Below are 19,452 nucleotides of genomic sequence, written 5' to 3'. Positions count from 1 at the left end.
AGTATGCTTAGAATTTTTTTTTTTTTTTTTATATTCCAAAAACCTTTATTGCACCTTCAAATTCACACAGCTGTAGGCCTACAACCCTCCGGGCCGTCATCACATTCTTGTTAGCAAAATGTGGTGATATCAGACTGGGATCAGCAAGACGGTTAAAGCATCGTCACTTAATTGCATCAATTAAAAGGTACAGTACTGTCAATATTATGTCCGTTAGTACATGTTCTTGGTTTTCTATTTTTAAACAACAACAGAAACAATTCGAGGAATCACATTGTGGTCAAGCAGATTGTCTAAATGGTCGCGTCAACTAATTGTATAGAGGCCCCTCCCCAGAGTCCCCACACCTGGTCCCATCATCCCCCCAGCAGAGCTTGTACGTGGGACTAGCCAGGCTTCCGCGGACTTGGTTCTCCCGGTCCCCCGCGTACCAACCCTTGAGCCCACCCTACAGTGTTTTGGTGCATCCAGTTCCCGTGGTCCCCTTGCCGCTGTATTCCTTGATGTGTGCTACACCTCTTCCCCTTCTTCATCCGACAAGTCCTGATCGTCTATTGGTAGGGGATCACAAATGTCTCCCCTATACTCGTTCCACTTAGTCCAGATTTTGTTCCACTTCCCCGGACATGCTCTACCAGAGTACACCGCTCTTTCTGTCACCATAACTCTGTCCATGTTAAGGCACCATTGTGACTTTGTTGGTACATCTGCCGCCCCCCACTTCTGTGCTATGTCTCGTTTCGCTATAATCAAGCCCACTGTGACCCAAAGACGACCATGTCTGGACAAGTCAGTAGGTTCCCATACGTTTAATAGGCACCTTCGTGGTTCGGGCAACAATGAGATCTGCAGCGCCTGTGACAACGTACGCATTATTTGCCTCCAGAACTCTTGGATGAGAGGGCAGTCCCATATAGTGTGGTAAAATGTACCCTCCTCCCCGCACCCACCCAGGCAGTAAGGGTGTTGCGCTCTACCAATGCGGTGTAACATTGTCCTAGTGTAATATGTCCTATGTAAAACTTTTAATTGCACTAGCCTCAGTCTTGCGGAGATGCCCACTTCCTTGGGCGATGCCATCGCCTCGTTCCATTCCTGTTCGTCCATCTCACAGGTGTCACCCTCCCATTTCCCCTTCAGTAGGGCCATAGGGTCCGGTAGGTTGTTAAGCAGTTTACGGTATGTAAGCGAAGTCGCACGGTCGGTCATAAACTCCATGAGGAGGCGGTCTTTGAGCGGGGAGGATTCAGGCAACTCAGTGTCAGGGGGTATGACTGCGAGTAATGCATGTCGTATCTGTATGTACCTATACAGTTCCCTCTCTCCCATGTCGTATAACTCTCTCAACCTATCAACAGGTATCACACCTCCCTTTTCCCAGAGGTCCCCCACCGTGGATATCCCTATAGTATCCCAATGTGAGAAACCTTTGCTGTTTCTCATGTTGCCCAGGACTCGAGAGTCCCACAGTGGAGTGAGTTTGGTCAGCCTCCCCTTCCATCCCAGCGCCGTCGTCGCCGTATGCCACAGCATCGCCGTCAGTCTAGTGGGCCCCACCAATGTGCGCAGTTTGTTCCGGTCATATAACGGAGCCAGTAGACTAACCACCCCCAGTTGAGCTCTGTCTGCTCGAAACGCCGGTTCGATTTGCGGGGCATGCAACCAATGGTTGATGGGTTTGATGGGTTTCAGTTGCGCCGCCCAGTAATACAATTTCAGATTAGGCAGTGCAATTCCGCCATCATACCAGCCCCTATGTAGCTTGGTCTGTGCAATGCGCGCCGGGAGGTTCCCCCACAGCAGGGTCGAAACCAATGCTGCGACTTTCTGAAAGAATCTCGGAGTCACCGGGTAGGGAGTATTTTCGAGTATGTACAAAAATCGGGGTAGGGACATCATTTTGTACAATGCCGCCCTCCCCAGTAGCGTTAGGGGCAGTCCCGCCCAAAACTGAACATCTTGTTTGAGTCGCGCCATAGGAGGTCCCAGATTTTTATCCATAAATTCCGCTGGGTCCTTAGTAACATGAATACCTAGGTATTTAAAGGAGGATCCAGCAGCCCTTAGGGGGCATTCCAACGGTAGCACTGGAGTCAGACCCTTAAAGACAGACATCTCTGACTTTCTCCAGTTTAAGGTATACCCGGACACTGCACCATGGTTGTCGCAGAGTTGTAGGAGCGCTGGTATCCCTTGGTCGGGGTTTGTTAAGTACACTAGCATATCATCTGCATAGAGGGAAAGCCGGTCCTCCCATCCCTCTTCCCAACGTATCCCCGTCAGTAGCGGGGAGGTCCTTATTAAAGTGGCCAGTGGTTCCAGGGAAATTGCAAAGAGCAACGGCGAGAGGGGGCAGCCCTGTCGAGTGCCTCTCCCTAGAGGGAATGACCGTGAGATATGGCCGTTCGCCACCACCTGTGCTTCTGGGTCTGCATATAACAACTTAATCCAAGCAATGAACTTGGGGCCGAACCCCAAACGAGACAGGACCTCAAACAAGTAATTCCACTCTACGAGGTCAAAGGCCATCCTGGCGTCCAGGCTCAAGATCACCGCCTGTGTTGATAACGAGTCCGCCCTAGCCAGCGCTCCATGTAGTCTGCGCAGATTCAGCGCTGTGTTTATATGTGGCATGAAGCCGGATTGATCCGGATGTATGAGGTCGGGCAGATGTGGCAGAATCCTGGTCGCCAAGAGCTTGGCGAGGATTTTGGTTTCTGCATTAAGCAGCGAGATGGGCCGGTATGAGGAGCATTCTTCCGGTGATTTCCCCGGCTTGGGGATAGCTACTATCGTGGCCAATCTCTGATCAGGTGGAAGTATCCCCTTCTCTAAACAGTCCTTGAACATTGCTAGTAGATGCGTGCTTAGGCTCTCCGATGCCGATTGATACCATTCTATAGGTATGCCATTCGGTCCGAGCGCCTTGCCCGGGTTTAAGGAATTTATGGCCCGTTGGATCTCATCCTCAGTGATGTCTGCGTCTAATTCTGTTGCCGCCTCCGAGGATAGTGCCTGGACCTCGATACTCTCTAAAGCTGCTCTGGCCGTTTCAGGTGTTATTACTTGCTCGGGGGTGTAAACCCCTTTGAAGTGGGCCGCAAGCGACTCTACTATTTGTTCCGGGTTCGTGTGTAACACCCCCCGGCTATCCCTCACTTGTTGGATTCCTCTAGAGCTGCCTCCTCTCTTATCGAGCCAAGCCAATATTTTGCCCGCCTTGTCCCCAACCTCGTACATCCTATTCTGGGTGTCAGCTATATGTCCCTTAACCTGGGTCCACAAATGGTCTGTGTAAAGCTGCTGTTGGAGGATAAGTGTGTGTAACGAGGTCGGGGTGGGGTGTAGTTCATGTGCCGTTGTCAATTCCTGTAGTGTTAATTCCAATTTGGTCAGTTCTTGAGCTTGTTCCCGTTTGTAGCCTGTAATTGAGTTCATAGCTTGGCCCCTTAACACTGTCTTGTATGCCTCCCATATGATTTCTGAGGAGCTTACTGAACCCGTGTTTTCAGTGAAATACAGTGTTGTCATCTTTTTGAGTGCCTTGCGGACTTGGGGAATCTTGAGGTATGTAGCGTGTATGGGGTAAACCCGTTTACGTGCCTTCTCTCGTGTGGATATCGTCAGCGTGATCGGGGAGTGGTCTGAGATGCCCCTAGGGTGAATTTCTACGGTGTCTACGTGTTGGATGCCATTTCCTAGCGCCAGGAGGTGGTCAATTCTCGACATGCTGCCGTGCACTGCAGAGTGAAATGTGTACTGCCTAGTCTGAGGGTGGGTGTGTCGCCATATATCAATCAGGCCTATAGCCGTCAGAAAGCGCTGGAAGCGGGAGGGCCCCCCTGCAGGAGTCGTCGCCGGGAACCTATCCAATTGAGTGTCTATGGTGGCATTAAAGTCCCCCCCCAGAATGACATCCCCCTCAGGCAGGGTCAATAAAAAGTCTGCTAGTTTCAGCAGCTGTACAGAGTGGAGTGCGGGGGGGATGTACACAGAAACCAGATTAAGGAGCTTACCCTCCCACTGTCCCTGCAACGCAGCGAAGCAACCCAGGTCATCTGTCTTAGTTTGCAAGGGAATGAACTTGGAGGACTTGTGGAGTAGGATACCCGTTCCCCTAGATCCGGATGTGAATTCGGAGTGTATTACCATTTTATATCCCTTCCTATCCATTGCCTTGGAAGCCCCCCCTGTTAAGTGCGTTTCCTGCAGTAGTGCTATCATGGGTTTCAGCCTTTTCAGCGCGGTAAGCACTAGTCCCCTCTTCACCTTGTCACCCAGCCCTCGCACATTCCACGTCAGTATTTTTAGGGACAGGTCTCGCAGGCCCGGGTCAGTCCCTTCTGTAAGTGGTGGTGTGTCTTCCGCCATTCATGGGTATGAAGGTGTTAGTGTAACTAACCTGAGACCTAGCACAAAATCTATCTATACAGCCATTCATCAAATTGCATAGGATCCTCATAGAGGAGCTAGACCTTCTTCGTGTATATCCAATCATTGTGAAATCGCCCATGTACATCATAATATTCCTCGACCAAACCTGTGCATTCCAAACAACTTCAAAACATTCCCCCCCCTTCCCCCCCTCCCTGCCTCCCTGCCTCCCTGCTTAACGGACTTCCAACTGCCCGCCTCCCCAACTGAGCAGAGTGCTTATCCCATCCCAAAACCAGAGTACTTGCGCGTAGAGGGGGAGAGTATCTCCCCGAGCAGGCGGCATCCCTGCTCGTCACCGGGGCTGATCAGGTCAGCGTCCAACTGCAGCCGTAGAACTTTAGGTCTTTTGATACGAGACAGCGACCGCACTCGTCCGGCTTATTCTCGGTCATTCTGCTACACCAGTGTCCGTGAGTCCAAGGGTCGGCGAGCCTCCTGCTCCTCCCCTGTCCGATGATTGCGACCCCGCCAGACTGTCATCTCGGCGTCCATGGTTTGCGTCCATGGTTTGGTCTGTGAGATTTTCGGGGCCGGTCTGTAGAGTGCCAACCCTCCAGCCAGTCCCTAGCCGCCTCCGGGGAATCGAAGAATCATTCCTTTTTATCAGCCACTACTCAGAGCCGGGCGAGGAAGAGCATTGAATATGGCAGTTCTTTTTCCCTCAGCGTTTTTTTTACCTCAAGAAAGGTTCTCCTTCTCCGCGAGACCTCCGTGTAATCCGGGAAAAAGGACACTCTAGAATTCTGAATCTGGATGGCTGGAGCAACTCTGGCTGCCTGTAAAATGGCGTCCCGGTCTCTAAAGTTGAAAAGCCTTGCCAGTATCGGTCTCGGTGGGCCTCCAGTCCTCGGCTTTCCCCCTGGAACCCTGTGTGCCCTTTCCACTGAAAAGAAATGCGAAAGTCCTTTGGGCTGAAGCTGGTTCTTTATCAGATCCTCCACATAGAGGTCCATCGCCCCTGTAGTGTCCGACTACGGTACCCCTAGAATTCGGACGTTGTTCCTCCGGGAGCGTCCTTCCTGGTCGTCCAGCTTGTCTTTAAGTAGTTTATTATCCGTTTGTAGCTTACCCATTGCGATTTGTAGCTCCGATACGTCCTCGACCAAGGACTTGGCCACCACTTCAACCTGTTTCACCCTCTCGTTCATCTTCTGGAGGTCCGCACGTATCAGAGTGACTTCAGTCGCCGTCGTCCCTACTATTTCCTGCACCCGAGCCAAAGCTGCTAGAACATCGTCCAGGGTAGCCTTCTTCGCCCCTTCCGCATCCGCCATCTTCCCCGTAGGCTTGCGCTGTTCTTGGGGGGGGCGTTTGTTTTTCAAAGGCGAATTTGTCCAACTTAGGCTGTGTTGAGGCGTGTCTGGGCCTCTATTCGACATGCTGACTCACCCTCGTTCGTGCTGTCGTACCAGCCGGGGCGCACCACCCTGCCAATGGAGGAGCAGCACTCGTGTGTCCCGGTCGGGGGCTGTGGCGCACCACACTGCGTGTGATTTCGGCTATCCCCCGCACCAGCCGGGAGCGACACCGGTCTGTGCAGGCTGTGTGTAGTCTCTTGGCCTCAGGGGTGTCCTCCCCGCCCGCCTCCAAACAGCAAGTGCGGTGCTATACGCTCTCCGCCGCCACTCCCGGGTTTCGCTGCTGCGTGTAGTCCTCACAATGAGTTACCAAAGAGTGGCTAGTGTAGAGAGGGTGCCTGGTGTCTGCTGCCGGCGCTGCCCGGCGCGTATATGTATCACTGGTCCAGAGCTCGCCCCTTAAATCCACTTTGTGTTTCACCCGCTGCAGGGGTAGTCAGTTCGTCAGTGACGGGATGGGGAGGTGGGGGGGTGGGGCTTTTTGCCCCTCGCGGTGTACAGGCTCGGAGTTCCTCGCACCCCGCCGAGGGTATTCCTGAAGGGTTTGCTGGGATCACTGTTGGTCCCTCACCCCCCCCCGATTTCTCCCTCCCCGTCGCTGCAATTATACCTGTACCGCCATCTAATGGCCAACTCCTGAGGCCGCCGCTCTCAGGATCTAGCCGCGGCCCAAGATGGCGGCTCCGCCCCCTCGGTCGCGGCGCCAGCCGCGGCTCTCTAAACTCGTTACCCTCTGCCGCACCTTCTGATGCCGTCCTCCGCTGGTCTATCCGCTGGCTGTGGCGGCCGCTCCGGTCTTCGCAGGCGCTGCGGATGGATGCCCGGCACTTCTGGTGTACGCCTCCCGCCGGCGTTCCACTTCCGCCGACCACACCGCTGCTTAAGGAGGAGAGCAGGCACCTCCTCTCACTCTCCAAGTATTCCGGTTGCAGAGCCGTCGCCGGTCCCAAACTGCTGCGGTGAATGCCGCCCGGTCGCCCAAGCCAGTCCGCCCCGGTAGAATGACAAATTTGTCGGATAAGTACAGCGGATTAATGGGGGATGCCGCCTTACTGCGGGAGCTCTCCTAAGCTGCGGCCGCCATCGTTGGCTGCTAGCCACGCCCCCATCGTATGCTTAGAATTTAACCTAACTTCACAACAGCTAACATTAAATGCAAGGCTTGTAGCTTATTGTGTGAAACTAAAGCAGGCTCCCTCTGGCACATTAAAACATATCCTACAGCTAGTAATACATGGAAAATAATAACTGGAGGCAATATCTGGCTAGTTCACCGACAGATTTAGAAGCGCATGATATATAGTTTGCAGATGTCCTGGCAAAACATATAAGAAAATTGCTTTCCAAGCAAGAAAAGCTAATATCCCTGGACCAAGACATGAAAGCCCTGAAAGGAAATACCCACGGCATTTGGGCCACCAACTGATGACTCAGGCATACTCCCCATTTAGCTATGGCAAACACTAGCCAAGGATATGAAAACAAACTTAATGAAATTGAGATTCAGCCTAATTCTGCTAAAAGACTATTGTTATGGAAGAGGAGAAGGGAACAAAAGTAGGCTATGTAGATTCTGCGCCACGGAAGCAGATACACTAATACATATAATCTGCTTCTGTCAACCACTGTTTCCACACATGACACCCCACCAGGCAGAAGAGGGCGATAACAGCCATGTAGTTAATAGATTCATGGCTAAATATGGCGATCCAGTAGCACAGGGGTCTCCTAACTTTCCAGTACGAGAGACACATCGTATATTTTACAAATATTCGTGGGCTGAAAAAAAACAGTTTTGTATACAACTGAATAAAATTTAAATGCATGAATAAGGTTTAAATGGATCTCTTATGTAATCTGCATGATATGATTTAGAATAAAAGAGAAATGTGACAAATACAAAGAAACAATGCTGTGCTTAAACTTAGAAATGAAATATTTTGAGTAAAAATGTCAAACATTAGCAAATGCTCTGCCACAATAATAAATTACTTAACTGTAGATAGGAAAAGCAGGTAATTCATTTTATATGCTAAAAATGTACAAATGAACATGAAATGAGAATTTGGCCAATTTTGTGGCACACAGTAAGAAAAAGTACGATAAAGCAAAGAAATTCAAAATAACTTTGAGCCATTAGTAAAGGTCGGAATTCAGTCTGCACCTTTCAACACAATTCTGGCAATTGGGGTTTTCAATCATAAACAACAAAACATGAAGCAAAAGATTAATGGGAATGATAGAACTGGTGCAAAGACAGAACATCGAGTTTTAAAGGTCGACATATAAAAATATTGAGTTGGAAATATTGTGATGCAGAAATATCGACAGCAAGAATATCGAGCTCAAGAATATCGACTTGGAGGTAAGAAATATCATTTTTGAAAATATCGAAGTCATTAGTATCATTTGCAAAAATATAGTTGTTCAAACTATCAATGTTTTAATAAGTGTTATGTATTTTAGTATGTATTTTAAAAGTATGTGAACTATTTCTTTGTATAAGTATTGCTTTTGGTTTTTAATATATGTGTTACATTTTTAGTAATTATTAATTTTATTTTAATAAAATGTTGCGTTTTTTAGTTCAGTAACCGTTTGTGAGTTTGTAGGGTGGGAATAATTTAATTATAATGACTAGCGCGAGAGAGGGTGCCGCGTACAGGGGCAGAACGGCCTGGGGGTCTCTGCACTGGGCATACCTGCCTGACTGAGCCCCTCTGGAGTGGGCCTGAAGTGGTGAGAAGGCCTACCTCGTGGAGACATCGAGAAACTGGGCACAGACTTCGCTCGGCCTCCTGCGCCCTGCCTTGCGCTGAGAATTCCCACAGGGCCGACCCGCCTGCCCCACCCCCGAGAGTACAGCAGCAGCTACAGGGACCTACCTCCCATCACACCTAGACTGGACTCTCCCGCGGGTGGCGCACAACGAGCCATGGGCCGAAACAGACTGAGAGGCCCAGGTCACTCTACTCATAGATAAGTACACCGTGGCCATGGGGAGAGAGGAAGGATCTCCGGGTGGGAGCCAACAGGAGAATCCAGTCGACAATGGCCTAGACCCCTCACTGAGAGACATCATGGCTGCTATTAGGGAACTCTGCGGAACCCTGGAGCCCAAGCTGTTTTCAGTGACAGAGGAGGTCATCCTTTCACGTGCGGGCTTCAGGAAGATGTCGGAGAAGGTGGCAGTGGCTGAAACAGGCATCGGGAGTCTCCAGTCCAAAACAAAAAGACTTAAAGAACAGGTTGCTGCCCTAACAGACATCTACGCCTGGCTGGAGGATCCAGAGGGGCGCGCCAGACGCAACAACATCGGTGTAGTGGGGGTCCCGGAGGGAATAGAGGGGCTGTCCACGGACTGGTTCATAGAGGATCTGGTATTGAATCACCTGAAACCCAAGCGCCTGTCCAACTTCTTTTTGGTCAAGAAGGCCCACCGAGCATTGGGGGTAAGCCCAAGCCCGAGGCCCCCCACATACTATCATCACCCATATCCAGAACTTTAGAGACCTCGATGCCATCCTGCAGGTGGCGCGGATGTCTGGCGATCTCTAGCTTGAAAATGCCACAATCCGCTTTTTTCTGGACTTTTCTCTCCATGTCCAGCGCCAGCGACGGTCTTTCGAGGGTGTGAAGAGAGCACTCAGGGAACACGGGGTGAAATACATGATGCTGTCCGCCTCAAGATCCTGGATGGCGGAAAGGCGTACTTTTTTGAGACAACATTAGAAGCCAGCGACTGGTTGGAGGGCTCGCGGATAGTGAGCAGGAATGGCGGCCCACAGAGATCCGAACATCGCCATAACGGGCGGGACGCAATGAGAGACCTATGTCTGACAGCCAGGGACGTGAACGGAGTGCAATCAAGTGATCTGGGGATGGGTCTATAATTGAGTTGTTTCCCCATTTCAACAGCTTGGGGGCTGCCCGGGTCCTGATTTATGGGCTGGGGACACTGTCCCGAGGAGTTTCCTACGACATGGAAATCAAACTCCCTTGCAACGATATGCAATGATGTAATGTTCACAATGGTGTTTTGAATCAGCAGAGAGCGCATGGGGGGGGGACCGGGAGGCTGGCATCAGGTTGCCCTGGTACAGTTATTAAAATGGGTGGGACATTCGATAGTTATGTATACTTCTTCTGGCTCACTGCATTTTCATGTTTCCTCGCCAAGTTTGATTGTTGGTTTAATGGGGCGGCAGGCACTCTGCAAGTTTGGAAGATGGGAGGTTGAGGACCCACCGAGTAGGGAGGCAGGGAGGGGGGAGTTGGGAGGGGGGTATTGTTTCAGGGGTGAGTACTTTCTGCTCTAGACCAGCTTAGTCCTTTCACATGTGGGAATTTGCCTAACAACACAGTGGGGCATTGCGATTATCCGAGGAAGGGGAGCGTCTCTGACACAAATGGGTGACCCAGCTTACACAACAATATGGACATGGAACGTGAATGGGCATGGTAACAAGATTAAACGTACATTGGTACTACAGCACCTTAAAAGGCATTCACCAGATGTGGTTCTAATTCAGGAGATACACCTGCGCAGAAAGAGGTGTAGGGCCCTGGATCGATTTGGTCATAAAATGGTGGCCCATTCAGGGTTCACGTCTGGATCACGGGGGTGGGCATTCTTATTCGCAACACCTTGCATATCGTTATCTCGGGCAAATGGACTGACGATGCAGGCTGCTTGGCCGCAGTGGAAGGCAGAATGGAGAGGCGCACCATAGTCTTTTGCTCCTGTTATGTTCCACCAGGCATACACTCCTTGACTCTCCTGCGGCTGGGTTCTTTCCTGGCGGACCTTTACCGGGGGTCCTCCGGATGGGTGGCGACACCAATGAAGTCATGAACGCAGGCTTGGACCGTTGTAGTGCTGGGTTGGGCTGCAGGGGGGAGCGGGGCCTGAATGGATTTGTCACAGCCGTGGGACTTAGCGACCTGTGGCACACTCACAATCCTTTACACAGACAATACACGTTCTATTCAGCTCGACACTGGTCCTTTTCATGACTTGACCACTTCTTCACCCGCACTGACCAGCTGTGCGACTTTGCTGAACCCCTAATCATGGCCTGTGGAATTTCTGATCACTCCCCAGTCAGCGTCATTCTTAGGGGCCTGGTGATTAATAAGGCGTCTTTCCCTAGGAAAGATCCGTGACATCTCCGAGACCAGACCATAAGTGATAAACTACGGGAGGGCTCTCAGCTATACTTTGAGGAAAACTGGGGCTCGGTTGAGTCCCATATAACAGTATGGGGAGCTAACAAAACGGTGCTGAGAGGGCAAACCCAGGTGCTGATAGGTGCCCTGAAAAAAGAGGAATCCCTACAGATCAGTCAATTTGAAAACAAAATTGAGTTGCTCGAACGCAATGACAACATCGCATCTTCTGTTGACCTCCGTCACAGCTGGACACTCAAACAGAGGGAACGTCAAGCCCTGGCTGAGGGGGAGGCACGAGCCTATGCTCTCGCCACACAACACCGAATCTACGACTTGGGTGATAAGGCCCTGAAGCTCCTAGTGTCACTCGAGCGGCGAGACAGGGAGCGCTCCTGGGTAGCTGAAGTGCGAGACGTGTCGGGGTTCCTAGTATCCACCACACGGGCCTAGCGAAAGCGTTTGCGACCCACTTCAAAAGGGTATACTCCCCGGTTTGTACCAGGACCGAACACGATTGCGCAGAGTTCACGATGTTCCACGACCAAAGAGACCGCCTTGATGAAGATTTCACGGGGGAAGAAATTGGGAATGCCCTTAACTCCCTCCAGATCGGGAAAGAGCTTGGACCTAACGGGCTTCCAGTTGAGATATATAAACAACAGGCAAACATCATTATCAACCCCCTTCTTCAGATGTATTCGGAGGCACAAGAGTCAGGCAGGCCCCCCCTGAACAACGGGAGGCCACGATCGTAGTCACTCATAAAGCAGGGAAGCCGGCGGACCAATGTTCTTCGTTTCGCCCCATTTCACTAATCAACGTAGAGGCCAAGGACCTGGCCAAGGCTCTAGCAGATAGATTGGTGTCTGTTCTTCCCGATCTGGTGCATGTTGACCAATCAGGGTTTGTGCCACGCCGGAGCACCCGCCATAACTTGCGGCGTTTATAAGGAGTACTCTACATGACTATGGACGTGGGGAACACACAGACAGCATTGATGGCGCTAGACGCCTCGCTGGCATTCAATAGGATTGAATGGCCTTACCTGTTTATGGTGCTCCAGAAACTAGGCTTCGGCCCGATCTTCTGTAGTTGGGTGCGCCTTCTATACGAGCAACCTACGACTCGGGTGAGGGTTAACGGTGCCGTCTCCAGGGTCATCCCTCTGAGGAGGGGCATCAGGCAGGGGTGCCCCTTGTCCCCCCCCCCTGTTTGCCTTGGTCCTGGAGCCGTTGGCTCATTGGATCAGGAGAGACAGGTCACTCTGGGGCTAGGCGCTTACCGACGAGTGTGTAGAGCGTATTTCCTTATACACCGATGATATTGTGCTATATATGGCAAGACCGTACCATTCGATAGCGGAGGCGTCACACCTCTTTGAATTATTTGGTAGCTACTCTAGCTACACAATTAATTGGACGAAGTCAGTGATATTCCCACTCTCTGGCCCGCCACCTCGGATCCCCACTAGGTGTCCCGCCTCCATGGCGACTGATGGGTTCAAGTACTTGGTGATCTACGTCACAAGAGATAAGGAGGAATTCTTCAATAGAAACCTCGAGCCCCAACTGGCTCACCTTGGGGCGGATGTGAGTCACTGGTGATCACTGCCTCTCTACCTCATGGGCTGGGCTGCATTATTCAAGATGCTTGCGCTGCACAGGCTCTTAGACATTCTACAAAACACACCGTATACTGTTTCTCCGGGTGTATTTACACGAATATCACAGGCGGTATGGACGTTGCTGTGGGATGGTGGGAACCCGAGGATAGTACTACACAAGCTTACCAGAGGGGTGTATGATGGGGGACCGGCGCTTCCAGACGTCAAACTGTATTATTGGGCCTAGCAGCTCCAGGTAGTCAACGTCTAGGTATTCGTGGACGGTTCTAAACCGGCTTATAAAGTGGATAGGATGGTCATGCCTGGGGGGAACCTGTGAGCCCCTTCTCAATGCCCGGAGGCCACGGAAGGAGTGGCCTGCACATACAGGGGTGGTAGTTCAATGCTGGAGAGAGGCGAACAAGTTCCTGGGGTGGACGGACTCATTGACTGGCTCGAGGATCAGTTAAAAGAGGTGACACAGCTGACCGGTTTCAGGGGATGGAAGCTAATTAGCATTGAATATTTAGTTGACGAATGGAAAGGTAGCGCCCCCCGATCCTTTGCTCATCTCAAGGAGGAATATGACCTCCATGACTCACAACACTACCATTACATACGCCTCATTCACACCATACGCTCATGCATACGCAGTGGCGCATCAAACCTGCAGTACTCCCCCATGGAAGAAAGACTGCTCCTGGACCCCATACTAGAAAAGCCTACATCCACCATTTACCACAAGTTCATAAAGAATATGCCAGACCCATTGGTGGCGCTTCGGGCGGCATGGGTCCGAGACATCGGTACCCTGGATGACAACGACTGGCAAGATGCCCGACAGAGTCCGTGTGAAATAGCAATCCGCTCAAGGTTCAGGTTTGTGCAGCTTAAGATTCTACATCACATTTAATATCCTCGTACACACCTTAACGCTTGGGGCAGGAGTCAGTCAGCCCTCTGTATGAGGGTTTTTTATTTTTTGTATTTTATTTTATTTAAAAGGTTTTATATAGCCCTGGCTGGACCCAAGGGTATCAGAGTGCTTACAAGGTTTGGTAATGGAAAATTGCAATTTAAAATTTGTACAATGAGGTAGTAAACAACACAATTAGAACATTTTAAACAGTACCATTATTAAATGAGGTAAATTAACTAGGAATACATTAGGTAACACCAGGTAATAGATAGCAAGACTAGCATAGTTGGTTAGTGATGAAGAGGGGGGAGGGAGTGAAAGTGGAGGGCTACTGTGGAGAGTGATGGGTAAGGGGAAAACAGGTGGGAATAGGTGGGAACTACCAGAAAAATTAAAGGGGGAAAGGTTGTCGTAAATGAAAGATTGAAAGGACGGGGGGAAGGGGTGACACAATAAGTAGAGGGAACCTATACAGTCAGGGCTGGGGTAAGAATAAGTGACCAGTGACAAGGAATTAAGGACCCCAGTATTTGTTGAGACGGTGCAGCTTGAGGCCTTTTTTGAAGCTGAGGTAGGAGTGGTTGCAACATAGATCTTTAAGGAGGGAGTTCCAGACAGTAGGCGCGTTTCTGGAGAAAGAGCGTGATTGTGTAGATTTCTTATTTAACAAAGGAGTGACTAGGCGTTAGTGCTCCTCATTGCTCTAGTACAGCCCGCTTTGTAGAGTTTATCAGACAGGTACGATGGGGTGTTTTGATGAAGGGCTTTGTGCGTGATGCAAGCAGTCTTGTAGGTGGATCTGCCTTCAATAGGAAGCCATTTAAGGGTTGTCATGGGGAGGGGGCACCTTTTACCACATACTATGGGAGTGCCCTGAGATTGTTCCCTTCTGGACCAGGGTCACAGACACTATGCCTGTGTAGTCGGCAATACGGTCCCCATGGAGCCCAAGTGGTTGTTGTTAATGATTAAAGGTGACACAGACTGGTCCAGATATATGGAGATCTGGCTGGGACTGGCAGAGGGTGTAGCGAAAAGAAACATTGCCAGTGGGTGGGGGGTCACAGACACCTCCGCAATGGGAACAGTGGAGGCAAGACCTTGATTGGTGCCAAAGGGCCAAATAAACTAAATACAGGAGATGGGGTTGCAGTAAGAAATGGAGGAAAGTTTGGGGACCTTGGTTGAAATACAGGGAGTCAGAGAAAGAGCCTGGGGTGTAACTACAACACTTGGATATCCCACTTGTGTCCTTAAATGTTTTAACATGTACATCGTAATGCTATTCCCTGGCATGCTTTTTGAATACTGTCCGTCATGGTATGGTACTATGAGCTGTTAATAAAAAGAATTTTAAAAAAATTAAAAAAAGAATGATGATGGATTCAACCCAGATCTGTGACTGGGGTGAGTGTTTGAAAGGTTTCAGCACTACGTCCATCATCTCCTTGTGTTTGCTTTGTTCGCTCAAGGTTGGCAGGGTATGCCCAGATGTGGCTCCCTTGCTTACTTTGTCACTGGATTCAAGCTAGCCTGGCTGAAGGGGGCTGTTAGCCTGAAACTGGTCCCAGGATGCTTGTTCCCGATCCAGGGAAGACATGGCTTGGCAGTTCAGGCTGGACTATTCCCATGAGGTACAGGCTCAAGGCTGATTTGCATATAGCTGTGTCTGAACTGGGGGGGCAAAGTGAGCTAAAGAATGATGATGGATTCAACCCAGATCTGTGACTGGGGTGAGTGTTTGAAAAGTTTCAGCACTCCGTCCATCATCTCCTTGTGTTTGCCATATTTTTATACTTACCATTATAAATATAGGAAGTCGATATTTTGACATCAATATTTATGACTGGACATTTGTGTATGGGGATATTTTGGGCGTTGATATTCTATCAGTGAACAGATAGAACTGATTTTTTTATTTTGAAAATATCACTGAACTGAGGTTTCAAGCTTCAGGAGCCAATTATTTGAATACTTATTTTTTTTAAATGTTTGTTAGAGTCTAAGGAGACACACTTTCAGTCTTTGTTTACAGGCCTATGTGTATGAGCCAGATTGAAGGCAAAGTCAAAACATCAGAGTAACATGAATCCTAGGAAGGTCATGTCATACAGTGTGCTCTAAAGCACACACGCTCAGTCTGAAGCACTCTTCAGTGTGGACTATCTGTACCAGGAAGTTGCGTTTTTGAAAGATCTGGATTCACGACATAGCTGGTCCAAAATTTACAATAGAAAAGATTCAAGAGGCTCTGCTACCACCTACGAGCTGCAAAAGGACTAGGATATACATTTCCCTTTGATCATCAGAATCCGAGACTTTGGAAAACAACAGAGAAATTACATTATAGCCTACAATTACATTATAGCCTATTATTACTAAAGTTGCTGCGGGATTGATAAAATCTTGTAGCAGGCTGGATGTGGCCCACGGCCCAATGTTTGGAGGCCCCTTCAGTAGCACAAAGTATTTTAAAGTAACTTGAGGATTACAGCTGACCTGCAGTACTTCCGCTTACAAAAAGCCAAAAAAACACTATTAAGTAAAAGGTATTTTCAGCCACACTGAGATCGGAAACCAGCAGATTCTACAGCAGAAGACTCTGGATCTTTAGCATAAAGCACTTTATCTTTCAAACGGACAATAGCTGACCTTGGACTCCAGTGGGAATCACCCCAGGAAACTTGTACATGGTCAGATCCTGCCTTGGCACCCACCGTAAGGGGGGGATCCAACAGGAATCACTGCAGTTGATATACTGTTTCGATACCCCCTTGCTGAACATAGTGACTGGTGGTTCCCTCCAAGCTGTGGACTTTTTTTTTTAATGATACTTATTTTAAAGTTATCATAATGATTTTAAATAAATGAGCAATACATTTTTTTAAACTGAATTGGCCTGAAGTGATGGAATGCCAACCCTTGGGAAAATGTTAGATCCTGCATCCGATAGGGTGTCTGTGTATTAGTATTTTAATCTGCACTGTGGATTTTTTCATAGGACAGCTAGGTCTGCCACAGTGAAAATTGATGTTTGGGCCATGTTACTGTAGGGACATGGTAATATTAATGTTATACATGTCCCATCTTTAAACGCCATGCACCCTACCTTTTGGACTACAAGACCTATACAGGGGTGACTTACAAATATTAAATGGGAGGTTTTTACCTGCCGAAAAGAGTTAACAGGTAGCACTGCAGCTTTTACACTGCAGCCTACGCATAGTAGGCCTGAAAACATGTTTTCTTTTGTCACACTAGTGGATGGCGCAATAAGTGCTTCAGTCCACAGGGGACAGTGAACTTTTCATACAGGGTGCATTACAGCACCCTATACTATGACCTTACAGAAAACTTAAATATGCTTATCAAGGAATAACCAATTTCTAAATGTTTTAGGTGTTAGATCACATACACTGGACAGCAGTGCCCCAGTGTGCAGAATCGAAAAACCAACAATAAAATAGGGGCCTGCAAAAGGTTAAAAATCCAGAGGTGACCACTCAGAAAAACTGATTTTCTATGTTGGGTTATATAGACACAGATTTCAGGTATCCAGTCACAAAGGATCGTCCAACTAAAGTATCACTGTATAAATAACACTTAATTTACCAAACAAAGATGGCATTTCCAGAAACATATAAAACAATTTTGACACAGAATGGTCATTTTCACATAAAAATGAATGAATAAAATAAATCATATCCGTTGCTGGTTGTCAGTTTCCCAGGTATAAGTTCAGAGATTTGTTAATTTTATTATGACTAGTATCAAGTTATAAAGCATACACTGCTTAACCTTGCTAATGCTCTTTCTGGTCAGTATTCAATTTGGCTAGAGATTCTTCACATTTTGACTCTTTTTACGTGCCAGACTTGATCTGGTACCTGACTGACAAGTCAAAACTGTCACCGCCCCTCGCTTTCATACCCTGCAGACCCTGAAAAAGATTTTCAACTGATTCCCAATCAGCACCCGGAAAAGTGCCACACACGCACTGGTCACAAAGAAGCTGGACTACGGGAACACCTTCTATGCCGGGATCAACAAAAGATCACCAGAAGGCTGAAGATCATCCAGAACTGAGCAGCCAGAATCACTCTCAATCTCCCATGCCACTCTTGTATCACATCACATCTGAAGGAGCTCCAATGGCTCCCCATACACAAATTAGTACAATTCAAACACCTCACCCACACTTTCAAGGGACCATATCACACTGACTCAGAATACCTCAATCACATCTGGTTTCACACACTTCTGCTCATCTGGGCGCCAAACTGAACACATCCCATGCATATGGAAAACAAGATCCCACACTCAAGCCTTCACCTGCATCGTTCCTAAATCGTGGAATGACCTGCCACTACACATAAGAGCCTCCTCCTCAATTCTTGAATTCTATCCCCTTAGGTAATGGTGAGATATACAAATCTGCATAACATAACATCTAACAAGCATTTGCAATGCAATAGGTCTCGCATTAGGAAAGTTTGAGCTATTGGTATTGTAAATGACACATTTTTTATTTATGTGCTTGTTTTGAAAATAGCGAAATTAATAGCTTTATCATTTACAATGCCAATAGTTTTATCTTTCGCAAATGTGACACCTATAACATTTGTAACACAATATGTGTTGTAGCACTGAGTGGTATTTGGAGTGTATGTTGCATTGAGCGTAGTGTAATTATGTGGCATGTAATTATGTGGTACTGAGTGGGATTTGAAGTGTATGTTGCATTGAGTGCTGTGTAATTATGTGGCGTGTAATTATGTGGCACTGAGTGGGATTTGGAGTATGTTGCATTGAGTTTAGTGTAATTATGTGGTGTGTAATTATGTGGCACTGAGTGGGATTTGGAGTATGTTGCATTGAGTTTAGTGTAATTATGTGGTGTGTAATTATGTGGCACTGAGTGGCATTTGAAGTGTATGTTGCATTGAGCGCAGTGTAATTATGTGGTGTGTAATTCTATGGCACTGAGTGGTATTTGTAGTGTATGTTGCATTGAGCGTAGTGTAATTATGTGGCGTGTAATTATGTGGCACTGAGTGGTATTTGGAGTGTATGTTGCATTGAGTGCAGTGTAATTATGTGGCGTGTAATTATGTGGCACTGAGTGGGATTTGGAGTGTATGTTACATTGAGTGCAGTGTAATTATGTGGCGTGCAATTATGTGGCACTAAGTGGTATTTGGAGTGTATGTTGCATTGAGTGCAGTGTAATTATGTGGATTGTAATTATGTGGCACTGAGTGGGATTTGGAGTGTATGCTGCATTGAGTGCTGTGTAATTATGTGGGGTGTAATTATGTGGCACTGAGTGGGATTTGGAGTGTATGTTGCATTGTGCGCAGTGTAATTATGTGGAGTGTAATTATGTGGTCCCCCCAAAACAGTATCCATAGCGATGTAATTCTCTTCCCAATGAATATTGCAGTGAAGTCATAAGCAATACATTCGTTAATTTATACATATATGGGAAACTGTAACTTTAAAAAAGAGAGTGCATATATTTTACGCAATAGATATAAATAAACAACTGGTTTTAACATGACAGTTATCACCTATTCATTTAGAAGGATCAACCTACTGTATGTTTACATAATCAAACTCAATATACAAGGCATATCAAGAAAAAAAAAATTGGGATAAACACAGAGGAGGTGGTAACAGAATGGGTGGTGGAGGGAGAGCCACAGAGAGCTAAAGAAGAGAGCGAGGTATAGAGGAGGGTACAGAGATATAGAAAAGAGCTGAGTGAGGAGGTAAACGAGTGTGGGTGAGGGGGGACCCAAGGATAGACGCAAATAAAGGCAAAAATTGAGGAGGGAATGGTACAAAATGTGGAGGAGTGAGAGGGGAAGGTCCAACGGGAGATGAAGGAAGTGGGGACGGTAAGTGGTCGGGAGGAGTGAGTTAAGAGACAATGGAAACATTATTGAAAGGGGAGGAATGGT

This window comes from Lissotriton helveticus, chromosome 4_1 (genome assembly GCF_964261635.1).
Source record: "Lissotriton helveticus chromosome 4_1, aLisHel1.1, whole genome shotgun sequence".
Taxonomy (NCBI): domain Eukaryota; kingdom Metazoa; phylum Chordata; class Amphibia; order Caudata; family Salamandridae; genus Lissotriton; species Lissotriton helveticus.
The sequence above is the reverse complement of the archived record's forward strand: the minus strand, read 5'-3'. Positions refer to the sequence as shown.